Source organism: Hylobates moloch, unplaced genomic scaffold (assembly GCF_009828535.3).
Source record: "Hylobates moloch isolate HMO894 unplaced genomic scaffold, HMol_V3 SCAFFOLD_24, whole genome shotgun sequence".
In the NCBI taxonomy this organism is placed as follows: Eukaryota; Metazoa; Chordata; class Mammalia; order Primates; family Hylobatidae; genus Hylobates; species Hylobates moloch.
This window is the reverse complement of record NW_026652299.1, coordinates 21,749,118-21,772,810: the sequence shown is the minus strand read 5'-3', so window position 1 is coordinate 21,772,810 and position 23,693 is coordinate 21,749,118.

Sequence of the window (23,693 nt, the reverse complement as noted above, 5' to 3'; positions counted from 1 at the left end):
AGAGGCTGAGGCAGGAGAATGGCGTGAACCCAGAAGGCGGAGCTTGCAGTGAGCCGAGATCGCGCCACTGCACTCCAGCCTGGACGACAGAGCAAAAAAAAAAAAAAAAAAAAAAAAAAAAAAAAAAAATGCAAAGGAGTCTGAGAAATGGGCTTAGTGAGAGCTCAGTGATCTCTGCAATGCTGGCATTTTCCTGAGCCCTGGTCTTGATTCTATGTTTTACAGTTTCTAGCATTCTAAAGTAGGTCATAATGAGGCGGAAAAGGATGTATAGCCTTAAAACAGACAGGCAACATAAAGTAGGTGACAAAAGGAATGAAGGTGTTTTCTTGTTGCTCAGCTTTGGTCAAAATCAAAACAAAAATTGCATTTCTGCTTGTTGGTCTAGAAAGAATTGATATTCGAGAAATGAGGGCTGTCAGAACCAGATTGGAGTCCTCTGCTTTGCTGATTTGCACAGTTACTATATATGGAACTAAGACCACAAAACTCTATTAAATGTGTAGAGTATAGAAAAAGAGTCTTGACACCCCTGATCTTCTCCTGTCCCTGGCTGTGCTAAATTTATCAAAGATAAATTTTATTTGATGGTTTTCTTAAGCACAAAAATTATTAAATCTACTTCTATCTGAATCCAAACTATTACAGGGATTGTGTGGAATTATTTCATTTACTTCTCAGCTGGGAGACTTAGATGGGCTACAGGCTCAGTCATGTATTCTAACTGCATTGGTCTTTAAAGACTAAATAATCTGGAAAATGTGATTCTTAAAGTATAGAAGGAGATAACCAAACTGGCTTTCCGCTAAGTTTTTAAAAAATATTCTGAGTTGGCTGAAATCCCCAGTTTACCCATTTGTTTCTAGTGAAAGCACTTTTGAAAATTATCAAGCCTGACGTTGGGTACTAACACCTGGAAAACAGATCTGTGATATGCACCTGGTATCTTCACTTAAGGACCCTAAACCCTTATGTTGACAAGTTCCAGGTATTCCTGGGACTAAGAACTACACCAGAACATCGAGACATTATAAAATTTAGTTCCCTATTACATGAAACAATAGGAAAAATAACATCTTTTCTATGGTTAATTCCCTGTTAATAAATTTTTGTTGTTGTTGATATTGTTTACATGGAGCATTTAATCTCTATTGTCAAATATTGTTACTGTTGAGTAATGTCAAATCGGGGCCTAATGTTGAATCCCTAAATGCTTTTGGAGAACATTATTGTGAAGTTGATCATTAGGGCTTAAGGATCATCATTCATTTTAAACCAAAGCTATAAAAAGCATGAAATGTCCACAATGATGATCAGCTCCTTAAAAAGATGTGAGGATACTTGTGCATATTTCTTTAAATTACTCAGTCAATTTTAAAAGAGAAATATTGTTGCTATTTTCATCACTTTTCTTCATAAGGGATGCTTCTATACTCATAGCATAAGGTGACTCATCAAAACTTTGTCAGAGTGAGTGGTCAAAAGGCATAAGCCAGAACTCCAGCATTATCCAACAGCTGTCACTTCCATTTAAGGGACCAACGCATTCTCTCATGGACACTTCCTGGGGCAGCCTTTTGCAAATTACTCACCTAACAATTGAGAAAATGAGGAAGGTGTTTACTTCAAAATAATCTTAGAAACTGACAACATGAAATGGTAAGTTTGCCTTTTAGCATTGCTTAAGAATGTGATTTTCTCTTATTTAGGCAATTAGTTCAGATTTTTGAGGATTTTGTGATTCCATTTCTTTCTTCAGGTTATATAGAGTATTTGTTATTTATATTCAGCACTTTCTTGGCCTGTAATGTGGTGCAACATACTGATTTATAAATCAATAGATTATACTATTGTTAAGTTAAAAAAAAAAAGCATTTCTACCTTCATGCCACATTTTTAGCCTTGCACTATAGAGAAGTAGACTTACTGGATTTTTCCCTCCCACGTAGAAGAGAGTATTGGTTAGGAAATATATTCTCCTACAAATAAAAAAGACATCACCGCCACACACAAAACAAATGTTGCTTAAAAAAGTATGGAATTTATGTTTTCCTCTAGTAATGGATAAGTCACAAAATAGTACAGATACCATGGTTTCATGTTGTTATGGTCTAGGCTCCTCTCATATTCATTCTCATGAAATGATTGCTGTGGCTCCAGCCAACACATTTAGGTTCTGGGATAGTAAAAATAAGAAGGCTAAGTATAAAGGCTGGTACGTTCTTAAGGCATGACATTGTTTTAGAAAAAATTCCTGCAAGCCCTGCTTGTAAGTCTCTTGTAAGACTGCATAGCTCAGAAGCCTGTCCCATAGACATCAATGCCTCAGATGGGACTGGTAAATGTTGCTTGTAAACTGGGCACATTATCAGTCTCAACAATATCTAGGTAATGTCATTAAGAAAGGAGTGAAGAATGAATATTTTATTATTTTTAGAGATGAGATCTTGTTATGTTGCCCTGACTAGAGTGCAGTGGCTATTCATAGGCAGAATCAACAGCCCTCTATAGCCTTGAACTCCTGGGCCCAAGTGACCCTCCTGCCTTTGCTTACTGAGTAGCTGGACTACAGGGACGTGCCACCATGCCCAGCTTGGAGAATAAATATTAGTAAGCGGCTAGTAGTCTTTGCCATGGGTTTACTGGGAAATTTCTGCTCATCTAGCTTTCTCCACTTCCACTCGCTTTCAATCCTTTTTCCAGAGAGGGAGGACTGGCCAATGGGATTGGTCAGAGATTACAATTAATCCATTTTACTAGGAGGCAGAATTGCAAGCCTTAAAAGATACAGACTCACTTCTTGAATCCTCTCACATGTCCTGTTACAAACAGATAAATGGATCAGGAGAACTTGCTAAACCAGATTCACGGAAGTATTCTGTTCCAGATTCTCTGCCTATTCCTGAGTAGGTAAAACACTCTGCAGGCTCAGTTTTCTTTACTGGAAGAGAAATGGGACAGGAGACCCAATCTGAGTGTTAGACCTATAAAAAGAACGTACATTTTGAGGGTTATAAGTGGCTTGTCCAGATTTGTCAAGCAGAACAATAGTTCTCACTTGGTTTTAGACCTTTATATGTGTATCTTCCATTAGTCAGGACTCCAAAGGGAAGGAGGAGAGATGAGATGCATCAGAAACCTCCCAGAGAAAGCTTTTCTCTCAGCCAAATCTTAAAAGCTGCACAATTTAGAGTACTAGCCACTTGCCAGTTTGCTTGTTCCTTTCCTACTTTTCTTACACTCCTGCTCTGTCTCCAGCAAGCAGTCTTCTCACGATCTCTCTCATCAAGGAAGCTTTTCCACGTAGACTATTTGGGCTCAGTGCTTGAGCTCCTGCCTGTGTCTACCAAGTTATAACATTATTCACTTATTTTTCCACTAGATGGATGGTTTGTTAAGGACAGAGACCACAGTGTGACTCTGAATCTTCAGGGACCAGCAAAATTCTTGGTCCATAGCTGACAATTAATGGAAATTAGAGTAACTGCTGTTTAACATAAGAATGGAAACTAATAATCCTGAATCACAAATGACCTAATCAGATCACAGGAAGCTTAGGAACTCAGCAGAAGTCAAAATCTTTACTTGTAGCAGTGGTTTATAAAGTATGGGTCAGGGAGAGCTATGGCAGTAAATTTTAAACAGGTGTGCATCAGAATCACTTATGTTTGGTCCTGCATTCAACACTTAGATTCATATTTAATGGATTTCAGATAGGACTGAGGATTTTGTATTTTTACAAGGACTCTCCTAGGATTTTGCTTCACAAACTGGATTGAATGAGTCAGAATGTGAGCTGTGGTCAACAGGTTCTACTCTGTCCCCTGTGGGCAGCTCCATTTTGGTCTGCTTTACATATAAAGCAATTCTCATTGTTGGCTAGTAAAAACACCTGGAAGCTTCCAAACTCCATATATGCAAACAGCACCCAAGAGAATAAAAACAGAGTCTTGTGGGAAGAGCCTAGACCTCAGTAATGAGTAAAGCTCTTGAGGTCATTCAAATGAGTAATCAAAATTGTGAGTCAATGACATACAGAAATTCTGTAAGAACTTTCACGTACTGTTACAAAACAACAGTAATAGAATAAAACATAAGAAAATAAACTCTACAGTGACATTTTAGTAGTTTACACACACCTAAATTCATGTCAGCTAGACACTTCTCAGGCATTAAGCTACTACATTCCAGGTACCTCTTGCTGGCTTGCTCTGCTCTTTAGTGCATACCTGTTCTCCTCATTTTTGACTCTCTCCTCCTTACCCTGCACTTTAGATTTTTGTGAACTTCTGAGTTTCAGTGGTCTCACATTAATTCTGACTGTTTTCTCTTTTTACCTGCTTCCTTGATTTCTTCACATGACTTCCTTTTACCTCGAATTATCTGACTCCTTGAGTATTTCATCTTATCATATTCAGCTTTTTCTCTAAATTCACAGCTTCTTATTGTGACATAACATCACATTTTGAACAATATTAACCAAACATTTGTAGGATCCCACCTAGGTGCAAATCAAGTATATAAAAATTAGTGTGAATTTCGGCCAGGCCCGGTGGCTCACGCTTGTCATCCCAGCACTTTGGGAGGCCGAGGCGGGTGGATCACGAGGTCGGGAGATTGAGACCATCCTGGCTAACACGGTGAAACTCTCTCTACTAAAAAAACACACAGAAAATGCAGGGCGTGGTGGCGGGCGCCTGTAGTCCCAGATACTCGGGAGGCTGAGGCAGGAGAATGGCGTGAACCTGGGAGGCGGAGCTTGCAGTGAGCCGAGATCGCGCCACTGCACCCCAGCCTGGGCAACAGAGCGAGACTCTGTCTCAAAAAAAAAAAAAAAAAAAAAAAAATGGTGTGAATTTCAAAACATAAATTCTTTTTTACACATTCCATTCCTTTGTCTTATTTTCGTTCATGCACAAAACCAGCCAGAAAATTGGTGGGGTTCTTGCCTTTGGATGTCTCCTATCCTTGTATTTGTTGTATTTCCTGTGGCCTGCTCTTTCAATCCTCAGGAATGCTTCCCATCAGTGAATATTTACCTACAAAGTTTACTGCTTACACGAAGACAGAAATCTTAATGCCCCAGGGCATTCCTGTCCTCTAGTGTTCATTAATTCCTGGCCCACTGGATGTCCGCACATGCACAGTTCAGTCTCTGCTTGTCATTAGACTGCCTATTCCCTGACAAAGCCTCTCCTCCCTCAGCCTCATGCTCTCTTTTTAATGATGCACCCCCCTCTCAGAGTAGGCATTTCGTTTTTCCTGCTCCTCTATGGCAAACACTGGGCTGATTATTTTTCACAATATCTTTTTGTATCCTTCACAGGATTTCCCTCTCTCTAACAAGGCTCTGCCACTAATCTTCCCCCTATAATCATATAGTAGTGTCTTTTCCTTCCAAGAACACCATTTTGCAATGTGATTTCACTGCTCAAATCACCGTGAATAGTCCATCTTCACCAAGGACTAACTCCTGGGTCCTTTGAGGCCCTTCATGAGATGATTTATTGCCCTACTGCAGGGAACCTCTGCTCTCCTCATGGTAAGCATCATTTCCTGAATACAGCATAGGCCTTTCCAAGTCTGGACTGCTGTTTGTGTTATTCTCATGGACTGCTGTGCCTGCTGTGTAGATCTTATTCATCTTTTGTGTCTAATATGTCACTCACTGACTGAAATCTCCTCCAGTCATCACAGTTGAGTGTGTTCTGTCTTCACTGAATACAAAACACTCATTTCCATTCTCATGGTATATATTATTTATTTCCTTGCACTGTATATTATTTATGTATAGCTCTTCATTAATAGCTTAATTTTTTTATATATCAAGAAGCTTACTCATTTTTATATGTCCTCCTCCACCCCTACACCATACACCCCTACACCATAATCACCAGTACACTAGCCTTGTCCATAGTAGGTGCTGGATAATTATTAAATTATGTTCAAGAATAGATTCATTATTAAACTTTTATCCTCCAAATAGAGTTGATGTTTGTATTAGGAAAAAAATGCCTCTACTTTATAAGGTATTTGCATCTCTCTTTTTCTTTTCTCAAACATAAAACTGTTTGAATTCCAAATCGAATACTAGCATCCTGGCAGGAAATCACTGAAAAGCAATGGCGTAAAGTGAGGCTGTTTAAACATTCAAGTCCTACACAGCCAAATAGAACTTCTAAGCAAAGAAATTAGCTGTGAGATGCATTTACATATGAGTATACTTGAAATATTTGTGCAAAAATAACGGAGATTGAATGCTGACTTCTAGGCAGGATTAAGATGGGAGTGCTAAATGTACTATATTAGGGAAACTAAGATATACATTGGCAGGAACATTGAAACTCTTGTATGAATTTAAAATCTTGGGGCCAGATTATTTTTTCTAATGCAATGTGTTGACTATTTCATAATGAAAAATGGAAAATATGATGCAAAATATGTGTTAAGTAATGGGTTTATTTACCTAAAACCCTCAGGGGTTGAGGTAAATGATACACCATAGAGTAGAATAAATTATTCTGAATAGTTTAAGATCTTTCAGGAAATGCTGTTTGGGAAACTGATTTCATGTGAACTTACTGAAGCCCACTCCCCACCCCACCCCCCACTCACACACGTGCACACACACACCCTCTCTCTCTCTCATACCAATAAAATTAATAAATATAAATATAGTACACTTTCAATTACTTTACAATTTGTGATGCAGTAATCTTTGGTCAATTTCCGTTTTTCTTTTTTTTTCTTCAGTATTGATTTATTAATTTTTATTATTATTATACTTTAAGTTTTAGGGTACATGCGCACAATGTGCAGGTTTGTTTCTTCTCATCACTGCCAGTTTTAAATAGACTTTTTTCTTTATATAATGTAGACATTTAGTGGCTATATTTCTGTAAGTGAGTCTTCATCCAAATGTAAAGTTTCCTTTTTTTTATTTTAAAAAGTTATTTTTTTTCTAATGCATTTTTGGTTTTAAGACACTCTCAAAAGCACAATTTCCATGCCCAGGTTATCTCTTTTCTCTTCCTACTAACAATAGTTCAATACTAGATCTGGTTATACAATTCCCCAGCTTTTAAAAATGATTTTAACACATTTTTTCAATAATATCTTCTCATCAGCTTTTACCATTCCTTACCATTTCTTTTTCCTATATCACATTTCTAGGTTTCTAACAATCCCTAGGAGATGTGACTCTTTTGATTCTGAATTTGAAATTATTCCAACAGAGTCACATACTACAGAACTTTGTGACAAGGAGATCTAATGTTTGGGGAAAGATTTTTGAATTTGCTTTTTACCTAACTTAAAGTCCCATGTCTATTGGTAAAATAAGCAAAATTCTGAAGTTGAAAATATTTTAAATGCAAAACAATTTAGCTATAAATAGAACTGACTGTTTTCCTAGAGTTCTTATAGAGAGAAGCTTTTTTTTTCTTAATTTTTCTTTTTCTTGAGTTATTAAAAGTTATCTTGGCATTTGACTTAGGGCTTAGCAAGGAATATTGTATACAATTTGTGGAAAACTGAGATACTTTAATATAGAGTATTTGTCACCATAAAATAGTTTTCTGTATTTGAGGTTTCATTGATTAAATCTTGCAGGTCTTACTGAGCCAAAAAGTAAATATTGACAGATACAACATCCCAATTATATTCTCTGCTAAAACTAAAGTAGTGAGAACATTCTTACATAGGATGCTGCAGTACGTTTTGTTGAGCAAAACCCTTTGAAATATGAAGAAGGAATGCAAAGGGTACAACAGATGTACTAGATTACTCCAATAAGAAAGAGCAAAGTAATCTTAATAGCTAAAAATAGCTCCACATTTTTGAGCTGTAGGAGAGAAAAAAATACTGTTCCCTCCTAGTACCCCTCTCTTAGGCCCTGTAAACTAAACTGACAAAAACAAAAACAGATTAACAAGAGAAAACCAAACACCAATGTATTAACCTGTGCATCCTGCTTACACATGGGAGCATTCTGCATGAGTACCTAAAAGGAGTAGAACTTGGGCTGATAGAGCATCTTAACAAAAGAAAAATAAATGTTTAGAGAAGTGACAAAACAAAGGAAAGAACTTTGCACTTCTAAGGGCAGCAAAGTGTGGAAAGAAACTATATGGAGAGACTAGTGATGGTAAGAATCAGTCAAGTTTATTATGTAGATTCCTCTGGTGCCATCTCTGGGCTGATAAGGATCTAGAGTTGTTTCTAGTGATTAACTTTTGTCTCTATAAGCATTACAGGAACTGGCATTCCAGTTTCAAATGTTTTATTAATACTTTACGGCCATATAGGATTAATTGAGACTGGTCTCCTCCCAGGATATAGAGTAGAATAGTTTTATGCCCAGGACAGCTATCTGGAACCCATGCACTTCTATATTCTTTGCAGCAGGCACTGACCAGAAAAACAACAAAGAAATTGGCACCATTAAAACATGGTTACCCTACCTCTGCTTTTTTGCTAGTGATTATCAAGAAACATTGGTAGAAGAGAAGAGGTTGCCCTACCAAATATTTTTGCGTATTCTTTGTAGCCATGAAGCTATCTCAACAAATAGATTAAAGCATGTGGAAAAAAAAAGCAAATTTTGCTCCCATTCTAAAAACTCCCAAATGCATAATGCAACCATCACTTAAAATTTATACCATCCATACTTTCTGTTATTTTTTACCCATTCAATACCAAACAAATCATGTCCTACAAGCAATAAAAGTCACTGTATCCTTCTACAGATGCCAAGGAGTAAGTTGAGACGATTCCAAGATATACAGTGCCGAGCAGTGGACCTAGTGCCTAAACGTAAGAAATTTATTTTGGAAAAAGGCATTATCCACTGTGAGTTATAATCACTGTATTATAGAATATTCATCACTGTATTATAGAAATGCCACCTGAGCAATAAGTGTTTTATTGGGTCTGAGAATAGCAGCACTTTTATCCTTGAATTTTGTGTCCAGCTGTCATACAGACCTGCTGTCCAACATGGTAGCCACTGGTCATGTTGGCTCTTGAGTCCTTGAAATGTGGCTAGTCCAAATTAAGACATGACATAATTATAATTCACACACAAGCTTTCAAAGACTTTGTACAAAAAATTTGTAAAATATCCCATAATTTTTATATTAATTGAATCTTGAAACTAAAAAAGCTTGGATATGTTGAGATAAGTATATATACTATTAAAATTAATTTACCTGTTTCTTTTTAATATGACAGCTAGAAACTGGAAGTTTACATATGTGCTTACGAAGACTCTCTTCTTTGGATAGAACCTTTAATCGAGCTCCTCTGGGTCCTCTACTTGACTAGGTCTGACCTCAGGCTTCCTTTTCTGTCCTTATAGAATACAGTTCAAGAAGAATCTTGGTAAGTCAATTTAGGGAGAATCTCCCATGCTTGGTATGTAATTACTCTAGATATCTTATCACTCTGCTTTGCCTTCAACATGGTTCTGTCAAGTCAATTTAGCTAGAAACCCCTTATCCATGATGCTTCTGAGAAGAGAAAATATCAGCTGGTGGCCATCAAGCAGACCCTCTCAGGCAAGACCCCTTATCGGAAGAATTCAGAGGTAATTAAACTTCCCTGTTATTTAAAGCCATATCTAGTACAGGCTTCTTTCCCAAGAATTTCTAAGTAACTAGAATTTCTATACATCTCTGGAATGCATGCATGTCAAAACTCATTGTGCAACCCTTGCTGATATCAAGGTATCAAAATGTCTACAAATGTAATAATTGACCATCACTTAGGTGACTAATATAGTACAAATTACCCTAAAGTTCCTGTCTTGAGGTCCATAAACACACCTAAAGAAAATGCACCGAGGCGTGCTCAGTCTTCTCTTGCTTAAGCGCCCCACTGTACTCTGCTGCAACATTCCTTCTAATAAAACTTTTCTTTTCAAACCTAAACCACTGTTGGTAAATTATTTTACCATCCATGAGCCAACCACTCTCTGCCCCCGGGGCCCTGACACCTTGCCCAGAAGTTTCCTCTTAGTAATTTTGCATCCACTGACATTTACCCAGTTTCTTGGTCATAAATTCTCACTTGTTCTTATTGAAGTTGAGTCCAATCTGTTTTCCCTATTGCAGGATCCCACTGCAGTGGTGCCTACATCTATCATCATGGCTCCTCTTGAATAAAATCTACCTTATCATCTTTAACAAATGTGTCATGAATATTTTTTTCTTTAACAGCGTTTTGAATATTTCTATTGAATATTGCTGAGAGAAATTGAGTCATCCTTCTGTAAGATTCTCTTTCTCAAATTGATGTATACAGACATTTATAAACAATTCTTGATCATCACCAAAAGAGTTAGTGAGGTATTGGCAAAATCAAAGTTGGCATAATTTATTTTTTGCCTCTAAAAGTTTTAACAAGAATCTCCATAATAACCTAATGTTTTGAGTTCATCATTAGTAATTGTCACACAATTTCTCACCTTTCTCTTGGCCTGAATTCAACAAATTGCTCTTAGCTTCTTTAATATGATGCATAGATAACAGAAAGACAATGGAGAGAGCAAACTATGTAGTGATTTCTTGGAAACTGACATAAAATCCCTAGGGAAAACTGTGAAGGCCTCTCTATTCACCACAGTTTCTTTTCCAACTTATGTAAACCACAACCATGTTCTATCTAAATATGGCCCATGTTTTCCTCATTGTAAACCAGGCTTGTGGATCAAATGATTATCAGAAGACCAAGGAGTCAGGAAGAAATAGCGACAGAAGATAGAAAGGACCAAGTTTAATCTTCCTGTAAATTCTAAATCCTGCGATGTACACATCAGACCGAACATACAAGATTAAAAGGTAACTGCCTCTACTGAAGAAGGGAGAGTCAATAGCCTTTGGAAAGATGCTCAGGAGGGAATTGGGTGGGGGAAGACAGAGAAAGAGAGGCGATATTGATGAGAGGAACGCCTAGTACACCAGACCCACTAGTTCAGAGATATGTTAGGGATGTTGTCTCCATTCTCTCTCCTAACTCTCATATTGACTCATAAGAGCAAACAAAAGCCAAACTTGACAAATGGGGTCTAATTAAACTAAAGATCTTCTGCACAGCAAAAGAAACTACCATCAGAGTGAACAGGCAACCTACAGAATGGGAGAAAATTTTTGCAATCTACTCATCTGACAAAGGGCTAATATCCAGAATCTATAATGAACTCAGACAAATTTACAAGAAAAAAAAAACAAACAACCCCATCAAAAAGTGGGCAAAGGACATGAACAGACACTTCTCAAAAGAAGACATTTATGCAGCCAAAAAACACATGAAAAAATGTTCATCATCACTGGCCATCAGAGAAATGCAAATCAAAACCACAATGAGATACCATCTCACACTAGTTAGAATGGCCATCATTAAAAAGTCAGGAAACAACAGGTGCTGGAGAGGATGTGGAGAAATAGGAACACTTTTACACTGCTGGTGGGACTGTAAACTAGTTCAACCATTGTGGAAGTCAGTGTGGCGATTCCTCAGGGACCTAGAACTAGAAATACCATTTGACTCAGCCATCCCATTACTGGGTATGTACCCAAAGGACTATAAATCATGCTGCTATAAAGACACATGCACACGTATGTTTATTGTGGCACTATTCACAATAGCAAAGACTTGGAACCAACCCAAATGTCCAACAATGATAGATGGGATTAAGAAAATGTGGCACATATACACCATGGAATACTATGCAGCCATAAAAAATGATGAGTTCATGTCCTTTGTAGGGACATGGATGAAGCTGGAAACCATCATTCTCAGCGAACTATCGCAAGGACAAAAAACCAAACACTGCATGTTCTCACTCATAGGTGGAAATAAAACAATGAAAACACATGGACACAGGAAGGGGAACGTCACACACTGGGGCCTGTTGTGGGGTAGGGGGAGCAGGGGGGGATAGCATTTGGAGATATATCTAATGTTAAATGACGAGTTACTGGGTGCGGCACACCAACATGGCACATGCATACATATGTAACTAACCTGCATGTTGTGCACATGTACCCTAAAACTTAAAATATAATAATAATAATAAAAAAGATGCAGTGACTCACAATAGTAGCTTCGCTCGCTTCGGGAAAAACTCACATATTTATTCAAGAACCATGAACCATTTAGCTTTCTTGAGTGTGAGTTCTGATTCTTGAGAAGTCAGGAGTTCTCAATAGCTCAGGCTGCTTGAGCCAACAAAGTTCATAAGAAAAAAGAAGAATGTGAACCAGAAAAAATGTACTGTTGACTGGCTACATGTTTAATTCTACATGTGTGGAAATACTGCTTAAGGACACTGAATTTTAAGGACAAAAGTGATAAACGCATGTTAAGAATTGAAGTTTCCAGTAGGGTCTTTCCAATATTCTGCTTGAAGGATCTCAGTAGCAAGCCATGTAAGTAACAATGGGTCATTGGAAACAAATGTAAATCTGTGGTCCTCTGAGAATTGAGCTTATTTTTCTCTAAAAATTCTTTTGCAGGATTATGGATGTCTTGGTAATGCTAGTGCTATGTGACCAATATAACTTGGCAGACACAACTCTCTTTTTGTCTAGAATACTGTCCTATCAACTTGCCTCTGTAGATTCCAGCTTTTTTTCTATTCCTGGCACCCAGTGCTTGCTGTATTCCCATAACTGAGCCTTGTCTTTATTGAAAAAGAGATAATGCAGTTTTACGTTGAAGGTCCCAGAAGAAAGCAAGCAGGAGCAGGTGTGTTTTATCTCAAGCCCAGCAGGCTGTCTTATGCAGTAGGCTCCTCCAGCAGCTTAGCCAGCTGTGCAGTACATATGGAACAGAGGCCAGAAGTATGGCTCAGTACATGTGCCTATATTAGTAACCACAACTACAAACTGCCACTCTCAGCATCCACTCTTCTTGAAAATGGCTACACTGGAATGAGTTTTAGTGCCTCATATCCACCAAAACACTCAAGCTCCCGATGTCTCCCTTTCTACAGGCAGAGCTTTCAGAGGTCTAGTCACCAAATAAACTGTTTATTTTGTGATAGCATTTATGGAATAAAGATGTTATCCACATAGATTTACATTCTATCAAATAACTTGCTTAGCTGATTTTCATCTTAATTCAGGTTCTCCAGTGGCAGACCCTGAGACAAAGATCTTTCGCAAGTCGTTTATTTGAAAGGTGAAGAAATCACTTAGTAGGGTTTGGGAAATTAGATAAGGCACATTATTAAGCCAGCTACTCGCTGTGTGTCAGTGAAGCTTAATTCTGCTAGGGACACACTAGGAGCCAATGTGAAGATCATGCCTCTAAGTGCCACACAAGGGACATGGAGATTGGTGTATTTTTCTCATCAACTCCCTGTAGTCATTGGTTAAGCACTGCTCCCAAGTGGTCCTAATCTCCAGCATAACTGACCCCATGCTTAAGTTGCTGAAGCTTGGTAATTAGCCAGAGATAAACCACAGGCAAAGGAAAAAAAACCTGTTTCTGGCAGCTGGAAGTCAACTGAGCCTGCACTAAAGTGGTAAAGACAAAAATATATAAGATACCTACAATTTTTCTGACAGTTAACAGTTGAACAACTGAACCTTTCAAGGAAGAAACTCTCTATATATTAAATAATACACTAGGCCAGTCTAGTCGCTCTGCATTTTTTAAAGCCAAATTGACTAGATGAGGAATTTTGAACAGATTTACCTACACTCCTATTTTCATCTCTGCTTCTCTTTGCTTGTCTACGGAGCAAACATATAGCTTAGAGGTTTATTTCTACACTTTTTACCATGAGACTTTGCTGCTAAAGCTCTCCAGATTTCCCTGATATAATTAATTAGCCCTTGGTTTCAAGCAAGGGTAAAATTATCTTAATACTTATAGCCAGAGCAATATTTTGTAAAATTTGTCTGGTAACTCTCGTTTACCCATTCTGCTTTCACCCCTCCTTGATCTCATTCTAAAGATGTCTATAGTTTGGCTGTAGCTATTGACTATAATACTTCTATAAAATTTCTTCCTCATATAATTTCCCATTTTATGGAGTTTCACTGATCTAAAAATACTTTACATGCAAGGGTTAATGGTTCAGACTCTTACAGTTATTTCTCCCATATATGAGGATTCATTTATAAATAATGTATATGTTTTATATATATTATATATACACACACACTGTTGAAGTATGCCATATAAATATATGCTATATATGTATATTATAGTTTAACGGTTGACATATACCATGTGTATATACACATGAATGAGAACAATTATGACAGTTAAAAACTTCAGGAAAACTCAGTTATGGGGGGCTTTTGTCTATATATATACATGCTATACTTCAACAGTATATACTGAAGATAAATAGATAGTGGAGAAATAACTGTGTAAGCATCTGTGAACCTTAACCCTTGCATGCAAAGTATTTTTGCACACTAAAATACTGGCATGGTAACATACATTGGGATACAGGGAATTTCTCTAGTATCTTTCAAATTATATTATTTAAGTGTTCTCTTTCACATTACGGACATCAAAATATACTTCTTTGATCCATTTTTCTCATACTTGCCTGCACATAACCTTGTGTTTTCTACCAGCTGTTTCATGGCATATATGGTATATATATTTTATCTTTTTTTTTTTTTTTTTTTTTGAGATGGAGTCTCACTCTGTGTTGCCCAGGCTGGAGTGCAGTGATGCAATTTCAGCTCACTGCGACCTCTGCCTCCCAGGTTCAAGCAATTCTCTTGCCTCAGCCTCCTGAGTAGCAGGGATTACAGGTGCTCGCCACTGCACCCTGCCAATTCTTATATTTTTTAGTAGAGACGGGGTTTCACCATGTTGGCCAGGCTGCTCTGGATCTCCTGACCACAGGTGATCCACCCGCTTCGGCCTCCCAAAGTGCTGGGATTACAGGTATGAGCCACCGCGCCCAGCCTATATCTCATATTTCTAAAAAAAGATTCTTGCAAAATTAAATTTTGGAAAGCTGCTTCCTATACAAAAATACTTGTTTCCTTTTTAGAGTTCTTTTTCAAAATGATTTATGGCTCAATTTTGAAAGCCTCATATTGAGTTAAGTCTGAAATGGGTTGATATATGTATACTGCTTTGATAAAGATTAAGGAGAGAGAGAGTAACAATGGAAATGCCACCGCCTCATTTATTTCACGTTTAGGTAATCAAATTGTTGTCCACACAGACAAGGCAATCACAATATTTTAAACCACACTTTCAAATTTCCTGAGGCTCTTCCATTGAATCATTGTGGCCATGAGGAGCTGAATTTAAGAAAAATCAATGAGAGTGATAATGAACAATTCTATGAATGAAACTTTCCTGCATTTCTTTTTTGCCCTGAATTATAATGCACTCTTGGTAGATCCTAAAGTATTGTGTCTATTATGTCTATTTCAATCGCCATTCCCTGGAGGTTCTCAAGTCTGTGGCAAGGCCATCACAAAAACTAAAAGTTGAGTGTCTGAGCCCTTAACATTAAGAGTGGGGAAAAGTAAAGCCTGAGGAATCAATTTAAGGCCAATGTGGGAAAAAATAACTATTAATCTCGGTAACATGGGAAGTAGTGTTTATATTCATAATAGCCTAAAGCACATTCTCAAACATAAAATGCAGCAAACATCATTAGGTGAGAAACATTCTCCTAAGTTCCTCAAATGTCTCATTAATCTATCATTGGAAGAAACAATGATATGCCCTAGGGATGCTCCTGAATATTTAGATTGATTTCTTTAAAAACACACACACACACACAAACAAAACCCTCACAATGAAATATTTCATTTTTGGAGATAGAAATATAAAAAATACATGGTAGAGCATGTTTCCAGTTCGGCAGGTAAGGAGCTTGGAAATCTCCACTCTGTTCTAACAAGTAAGGAGCTAAACAAACTGAAAAATCAACAACTCTTTTTAGATTTGAAAAGAAGTGACATCACAGAGCAAAACACTGTTCCCAGAATTGAAGTGACAGACAGGCAGATGCATAAAAATCGCAACCTACCTGTACAGAAACCTCCATGGAACCAGTGGCAGGGTAAGAAAACTGGAACTGTAGTTGACGAATTGCTCCAGGCTCAGTGTGAACAACAATGAGAGTTAAAAACTGCAGAAGGACTCATTCATGGCAGCGGGTTGGGGGTGCTTTTGTCAGTTTTACCTCAAGAAACTTGACTGAGTCCTCACATTAGACATGAGAGGAAAATCGCCTTGTGCTCCCAGGAGTGGGGAAAGGAACCATTTTGAATTACGCAAGAGCACGCTGCTCTTCTTAAACAGGTGTGCCCTCAGGAGGAACTAGTTAACCTGAGTCTAACCTGCTGAATCTTATCAGAGTCAAACTTTCTCTGGGAGGAACGAATTATCTAACTCTAGCCTCTAGCTTTCCATGTGAGTAAAGGAAAATATCAAACTCTAGCTCACTCCAGCTATCCTATTCCACCTAAATAAGGAGAGAAAAACTGCAACACACTCGTAAATATTCACAGTAATGAGGAATAGGCTCACTAAAAGACAGAGGCCTTATCACAGGACTATAGACTAATTTCTCTCCTCCCACACCTTAAAACCACATTACTAAAGACCTATTTAGAGTAATTCATTTTACATAGTACATCCTGTTCCGCTATCTATCTTATCTGTCTATGTATCTATTATGTATTTATCTATCTAGCTATCATCTGTCTAAAAGATATACACACATACATACTCTAAATGACAGAAAAGAAACAAACAAACAAACAAACAAAAAACACAGTTTGAAGAGACAGACACATGGCAGGGATCTTGAAATTACCAGAACAGGAATTTAAGACAACTATGATTAACATGCTAAAGGCTCTAACAGATAATGTAGGCAGCATGCAAAAACAGTTAGGAAATGTAAGCAGAGAGGTGAAAATCCTAAGAAAGTATCAAAAAGAGATGCTAGAGATAAAAAAATAATGTGAACAGAAATGAAGAATGTCTTTGGTGAACTTATTAGCAGAATCAACATGGCTGAAAAAAGAAATAGTGAGCTTGAGGATAAATCAATCGAAACTGCCAAAACTGAAAACCAAAGGGATAAAAAAAGACTAAACTAGAATAGAACATCAAAGCACTGTGGCATGACTACAAAAGGTGTAACCTACACATAATGAGAATGCCAGATATAGTAAAAATAACAAAAGACATTTTTCTCAAATTCCCCTTTATAATATCTTACTAATTCCTAAAGAGTTAAATAAAGTTTTTGATATTTTACTTAAAAAAAGAAAACAGTAGTAAGTATGGTAGATATTAATTCAACTGTATCAACAATCACTTTAAACAACAATATTCTAAATGTACCAATTAATAGACAGGGAAGGTCAGAATGGATGAAAAAATAATATGCAACTCTAGGTTGTCTACAATAAACCCATTTTAAATATAAAGACACATATAGATTAAAAGTAAATGAATGTAGAAAGATATACAATGCTAGTACTAATCAAATCAAGAGTAGCTAGCTGTAGTAATATCAGACAGAGCAGGCCAAAAAAACAGTTGTCACAAATAAAGAGGGGCATTACATAACGATAAAGGGGTCAATTCTCCAATAAGAAATAGCAATTCTTGTAACAACACATCATTCTACCAATGCAGCATCAATATTCATGAGGCAAAAACTGATGGAACCGCATAAAGAAATAGATGAATTCACTATTGTAGTTGCAGGTTTCAACACCTCTCTATTAGAAATGAACAGCAAGGAGAAAATCAGTAAAGATACAGTTAAACTGCTATGATTTGAATGTTTGTTCTTCCTTAACCTCCCAAATTCAAATGTTGAAATCTTAATACCCAAGGTGAAGATATTTGGAGGTGGGCCTTTGGGAGGTGTTTAAGTCATGTAAAGATATTGCGAGAAGGCACAGTCTATAAACCTAATGGGATCAGTGGTCTTATTAAAAGGACTTTATAAATAGAAACTTTGTTACTTCCACCATGTGAGGCCATTATAAGAAAATGTGATCTGTAAGCCAGAGCGTATGCACTCACTGAATTTGCCAGAGACAGTTACTTGGAATTTGCAGCCTCCATATTTGTGGGAAATAAATTTCTGTTGCTTATAAGCCACCCAGTCCATGACATTTTGTTATAGCAGTCTGAAAGACTGAGACATGAGCCCAGCAACACCATCAATCAATAGGATATATTTGACTACAATATATAGACTATTTCATCCAACAAAAGCAGAATATACACTCTTCTCAAGCCTACAGGGAACATTCAATAATATAGACCACATTTGGGGCCATAAAATAAACCTAACAAATTTAAAATAATGGAAATCACACAATGTCTGCTCTTAAACCAGAGTGGAATTAAACTAGAAATCAATTGCAGAAAGGCAGAAAATCCCAACATACATGGAGCTTATGCAACACACCTCTAAATAACACATGAGTTAAAGAAAAATCTCAATCAAAAATTTAATGTATCTTAAACTAAATAAAAATGAAAATACAACTTATCAAAATTTTTGGGATACAGTAAAAACTGTATTTAGAGGGAAGTTATAGCATTTACTGCATATATCATAAAGAAAAAAATCTAAAATCAATTATCTAAGCTTCCACTTTAGGAAACTAGAAAAAGAAGAACAAATTAAATACAAATTAAGCAGAAGAAAATAAGTAATATAAATTAGAGCAGAAATAAATAAAATTAAAATAGAAAGTCAACAGAGAAATATCAATGAATCCACCAACTGCATTCCAGCCTGGGCAACAGAGTGAGACGGGGTCTGTCTCCAAAAACCAACCAACAAACAACAACAACAACAACAAAACAACAACAAAAATCCTCCTGGAACTGGTAAGCTATTATATCAAAGCTGAGAAATGCATGCAAGGAATAATATACAAAAATCCATCAGCAGGTGGCATTTGAAATTAACAATGCAATACAACTCACATTAGTACCCTAAAAAATGAAATATTTATATATAAGTCAAACAAAATATGTACAACATCTGTATGAGAAAAATGAAGAAACTCTAATGAAAAGAATCAAAGGAGAATTATACAAATAAGGACATATTTTCATTGATGGGACGACTCAATATTGTCAAGATGTTGGTTCATCCCAACTTGTTCTGTAGATTCATTGTCATACCAATCAAAATCCTAGCAAGTTACTTTACAGATAAACTTTATTCGAAAGTTTATATAGAAGGACAGAAGACCCAGATTAGCCAACACAATAAGGAAGGAGAAGAACCAAGTTAGAGGATTAATACTACCCAAATTCAAGACCTACTATAATGCTACAGTAATCAAAACAGTATGCTTTTAGCAAAATGATATAAAAATGGATCAATAGAGAAGAATAAAGGGCCTAGACATATACCCATATCAATGTAATCAAGTAATCTTTGACAAAGGAGAAAAGGCAGTAAAATGGAGAAAAGATAGTCGTTTCAACAAATCTTACTGGGACAATCAAATATCTACATATAAAAAAACATAATAATATCTCTACACAGACCTAACATCCTTCATACAAATTGGCTCAAAATATCCCACAGACCTAAATGTAAAACACAAAACTATAAAATTTCTAGAAGATGACATAGGAGAAAATCTGGATGACATGGTTTGGTGATAACTTTTCAGATATGTCACCAAAACTTGACCCAGGAAAGAAAGAATTGTTCAACTGGACATTATTAAAATTTTTAGAAAATTTACTCTGTGTAAAACTCTCTCAAGAAAAGGAAAAAATGAGACAGACTAGGGGATATATTTTCAAAAGACATATCTGATAAAGGACTATGTCTTAGTCAATTTATACTACTGTAACAAAATACTACAGTCTTAGTAATTTATAAACAACAGAAATTTATTTCTCACAGTTCAGCCTCTGCTGCATCCTTCAGAAGGGAGGAATGCTGTGTCTTCACATGGTGGAAGATATGGAAGGGCAAGAGAGGATGAATGCTCTCCGAAGTTTTTATTACAAGAGTATTAATCCATTTCCAAAAGGCCCCAATTCTTAATATAACAAAAATGAGGACTAAGATTCAACATAAATTTCAGAAGTGACACCACATTCAAACCATAGCAGACTGTTATCCAAAATGTATGAAGAACACTTAGAACTCCACAATAAGAAAACCAACTAACTGAATTACAAAAATGGACCTAAAACCTTAATAGACACCAAAGAATACAAAGCAATGGCAAATAAGCACATAAAATAATGCTCCATATCATATTTAATCAAAGAAATGCAAACTAAAACAATGCAATACCACTATATATCTAGTGGGATGGCAAAAATTTAGAACACTGAGAACACCAAATGCTGGTGAGGAAGTGGAGCAACAGATACCCTTATTCATTGCTGATGAAATTGCAAAATGATACAATCACTTTGGAAGACAGTTTGGTAGTTTCTTACAAAACAAAACATACACTCTATGATACAGCAGTCTCACTCCTTGTTATATACCCAAATGAATTGAAAACTTATTTCCACACAACACCTTGCACATGGATGTTTATAGTGGCTATATTTGTAATTTATTCATAATTATAAAAATGTGTAATCAATCAGGATATTCTTTAATAAATCAATGGATAAATAAACTGTGGTACATCCAGGATCATATGGAATATTATTCGTCACTGAAAATAAATAGCTACCAAACCATGAAAAGATGTGGAGAAAACTTTAATGCATATTACTAAGTGAAGGAACTCAATCTCAAAGGCCTATATACTACATGATTCCAAATATATGACATTCTGGAAAGGGAAAAACACTGGAGACAGTAAAAGATTAGTGGTTGTCATGAGTTAGAGAGAAGGGAGGGATTAAATAAGCAGCATACAGAGAATTAAGGCAGTGAAACTGTTCTGTATGATACCATAATGGTGGGTACATGTCCTCCTATGTTTGTCCAACTTGTAGAATGTATAACATCAAGAGTGAACCCTAAAGAGACCTAGCCTTTAGATAACAATGATGTGTCAATGTAGGTTTCTCAGTTTTAACAAATCTGTCACTGTGATGGGGGATGCTGATGAAGCGGTAGCCTATGCATATGTGGGGGCAGGGTGCATATGAGTATCTCTGTACCTTTCTCTCAATTGTTCTGTGTTCTTAAAACAGCACTAAAAAAGTTCTATACCCACAGTCAACATTATATTGAACAGGGAAAAGCTGAAAGCATTTCCCTTGAGAAATAGAACAAGACAAGGATGCCCACTTTCACCACTTCTATTCGACAGGGTACTAGAAGTTCTAGCCAGAGCAATCAGACAAGAGAAAAAAATAAAGGGCATCCAAATCGGTAAAGAGGAAGTCAGGTTGTCACTGTTTGCTGATGATATGATTGTTTACCTAGAAAACCCTAAAGACTCCTCCAGAAAACTCCTAGAACTGTTTTAAAAAATTCAGCAAAGTTTCAGGAGACAAAATTAATATACACAAATCAGTAGCTTTGCTATACACCAACAGCGCCCAAGCTGAGAATAAAATCAAGAACTCAACCCCTTTCACAATAGTTGCAAAAAAATAAAATACTTACCAAGAACATGAAAGACCTCTACAAGGAAAACTACAAAACACTGCTGAAAGAAATCATGGATGACACAAATGGAAACACATCCCACGCTTATGGATGTGTAGAATCAATATCATGAAGATGACTGTCTTAGTCTGTTTTCACACTGCTGATAAAGACATATCAGAGACTGGGAAGAAAAAGAGGTTTAATTGGACTTACAGTTCCACATGGCTGAGAAGGCCTCAGAATCATGGTGGGAGGCAAAAGGCACTTCTTATGTGGCAGCAGCGAGAGAAAATGAGGAAGAAGCAAAAGTGGAAACCTCTGACAAACCCATCAGATCCTGTGAGACTTATTCACTATCATAAGAATAGCACAGGAAAGACAAGCCACCATGATTCAATTACCTCCCTGAGGGTCCCTCCCACAACACCTGGGAATTCTGGGAGATACAATTCAAGTTGAGATTTGGGTAGGGACACAGCCAAACCATATCAATGACCATACTGCCAAAAACAGTCTACAAATTCAGTGCAATTCCCATCAAAATACCACCATCATTCTTCACAGAATTAGAAAAACAATCCTAAAATTCATATGGAACCAAAGAAGAGCCCACATAGCCAAAGCAAGACTAAGCAAAAAGAACAAATTTGAAGGCAAAACATTATCAGACTTCAAACTATACTATAAGGCCATAGTCAGCAAAACAACATTGTACTGGTATAAAATCAGCACATAGACCAATGGAACAGAATAGAGAACCCAGAAATAAAGCAAAATACTTACAGCCAACTAATCTTCAACAAAGCAAACAAAGGTGGGTAGAGGACACTCTATCACACTAATGGTGCTGTGATAATTGGCAAGCCACATGTAGAAGAATAAAACTGGATCCTTATTTCCCAACATATACAAAAACATTGACTCAAGATAGGTCAAAGACTTAAACCTAAAACCTGAAACCATAAAGATTCTAAAAGATAACATTGGAAAAAACCTTCTAGACATTGGCTTAGGCAAAGATTTCATGACCAAGAACTCAAAAGCAAATACAACAAAAACAAACATAAAAGATGAGACTTAAACTAAAGAGTTGCTGGACAGCAAAAGAAATAATCAGCAGAGTTAACAAACAACCCACAGAATGGGAGAAAATCTTCACAATCTATACATCTGACAAAGGACTAATAACCAGAATCTACAAAGAAATCAGCCAAAAAACCCCCACAAAATCCTATCAAAAAATGGGCTAAAGACTTGCATAGACAATACTCACAATAAGATATACAAATGGCCAACAGCATACGGAAAAAAATCTTAGCATCGCTAATTTATCAAGGACATGCAAATCAAAACTACAATGCGATACCACCTCAACCCTGCAAGAATGGCCATAATCAAAAAATAGAAAACATAATAGTTGGTGTGGATGCGATGATAGGGAACACTTTTACACCGTCGATGGAAATGTAAATGAGCACGACCAGTATGGAAAAGAGTGTGGAGATTCTTAAAGAACTACAAGTAGATCTACCGTTTGCTCCAGCAATCCTAACACTAGCTATCTACCCAAAGGAAAAAATGTCATTATACGAAGAAGATACTTGCACATGTATGTTTGTATGTTTGTAGCAGCACAATTTGCAATGGCAAAAATATAGAACCAGCCCAAATGTCCATCGATCAATGAGTAGATAAAGAAAATGTGGTGTATAGAGGCAGGAGAATCGCTTGAATCTGGGAGGCGGAGGTTGCAGTGAGACGAGATTGGGCCTCTGCACTCCAGCCTGGGTGACAGAGCAAAACTCCATCTCAAAAAAAAAAAAGGACATGGGCCGGGCATTGTGGCTCATGCCTATAATCCCAGCACTTTGGGAGGCTGAGGCAGGCAGATCACCTGAGGTCAGGGGTTTGAAACCAGCCTGGCCAACGTGGTGAAACCTCATCTCTACTAAAAATACAAAATTAGCTGGGCATGGTGGCACACACCTGTAATCCCCACTACTTAGGAGGCTGAGGCAGGAGAATCACTTGAACACAGGAGGTGGAGGTTGCAGTGAGCCGAGATGTTGCCATTGCACTCCAGCCCTGGGCAACAAGAGTGAAACTCCATCTCAAAAAAAAAAAAAAA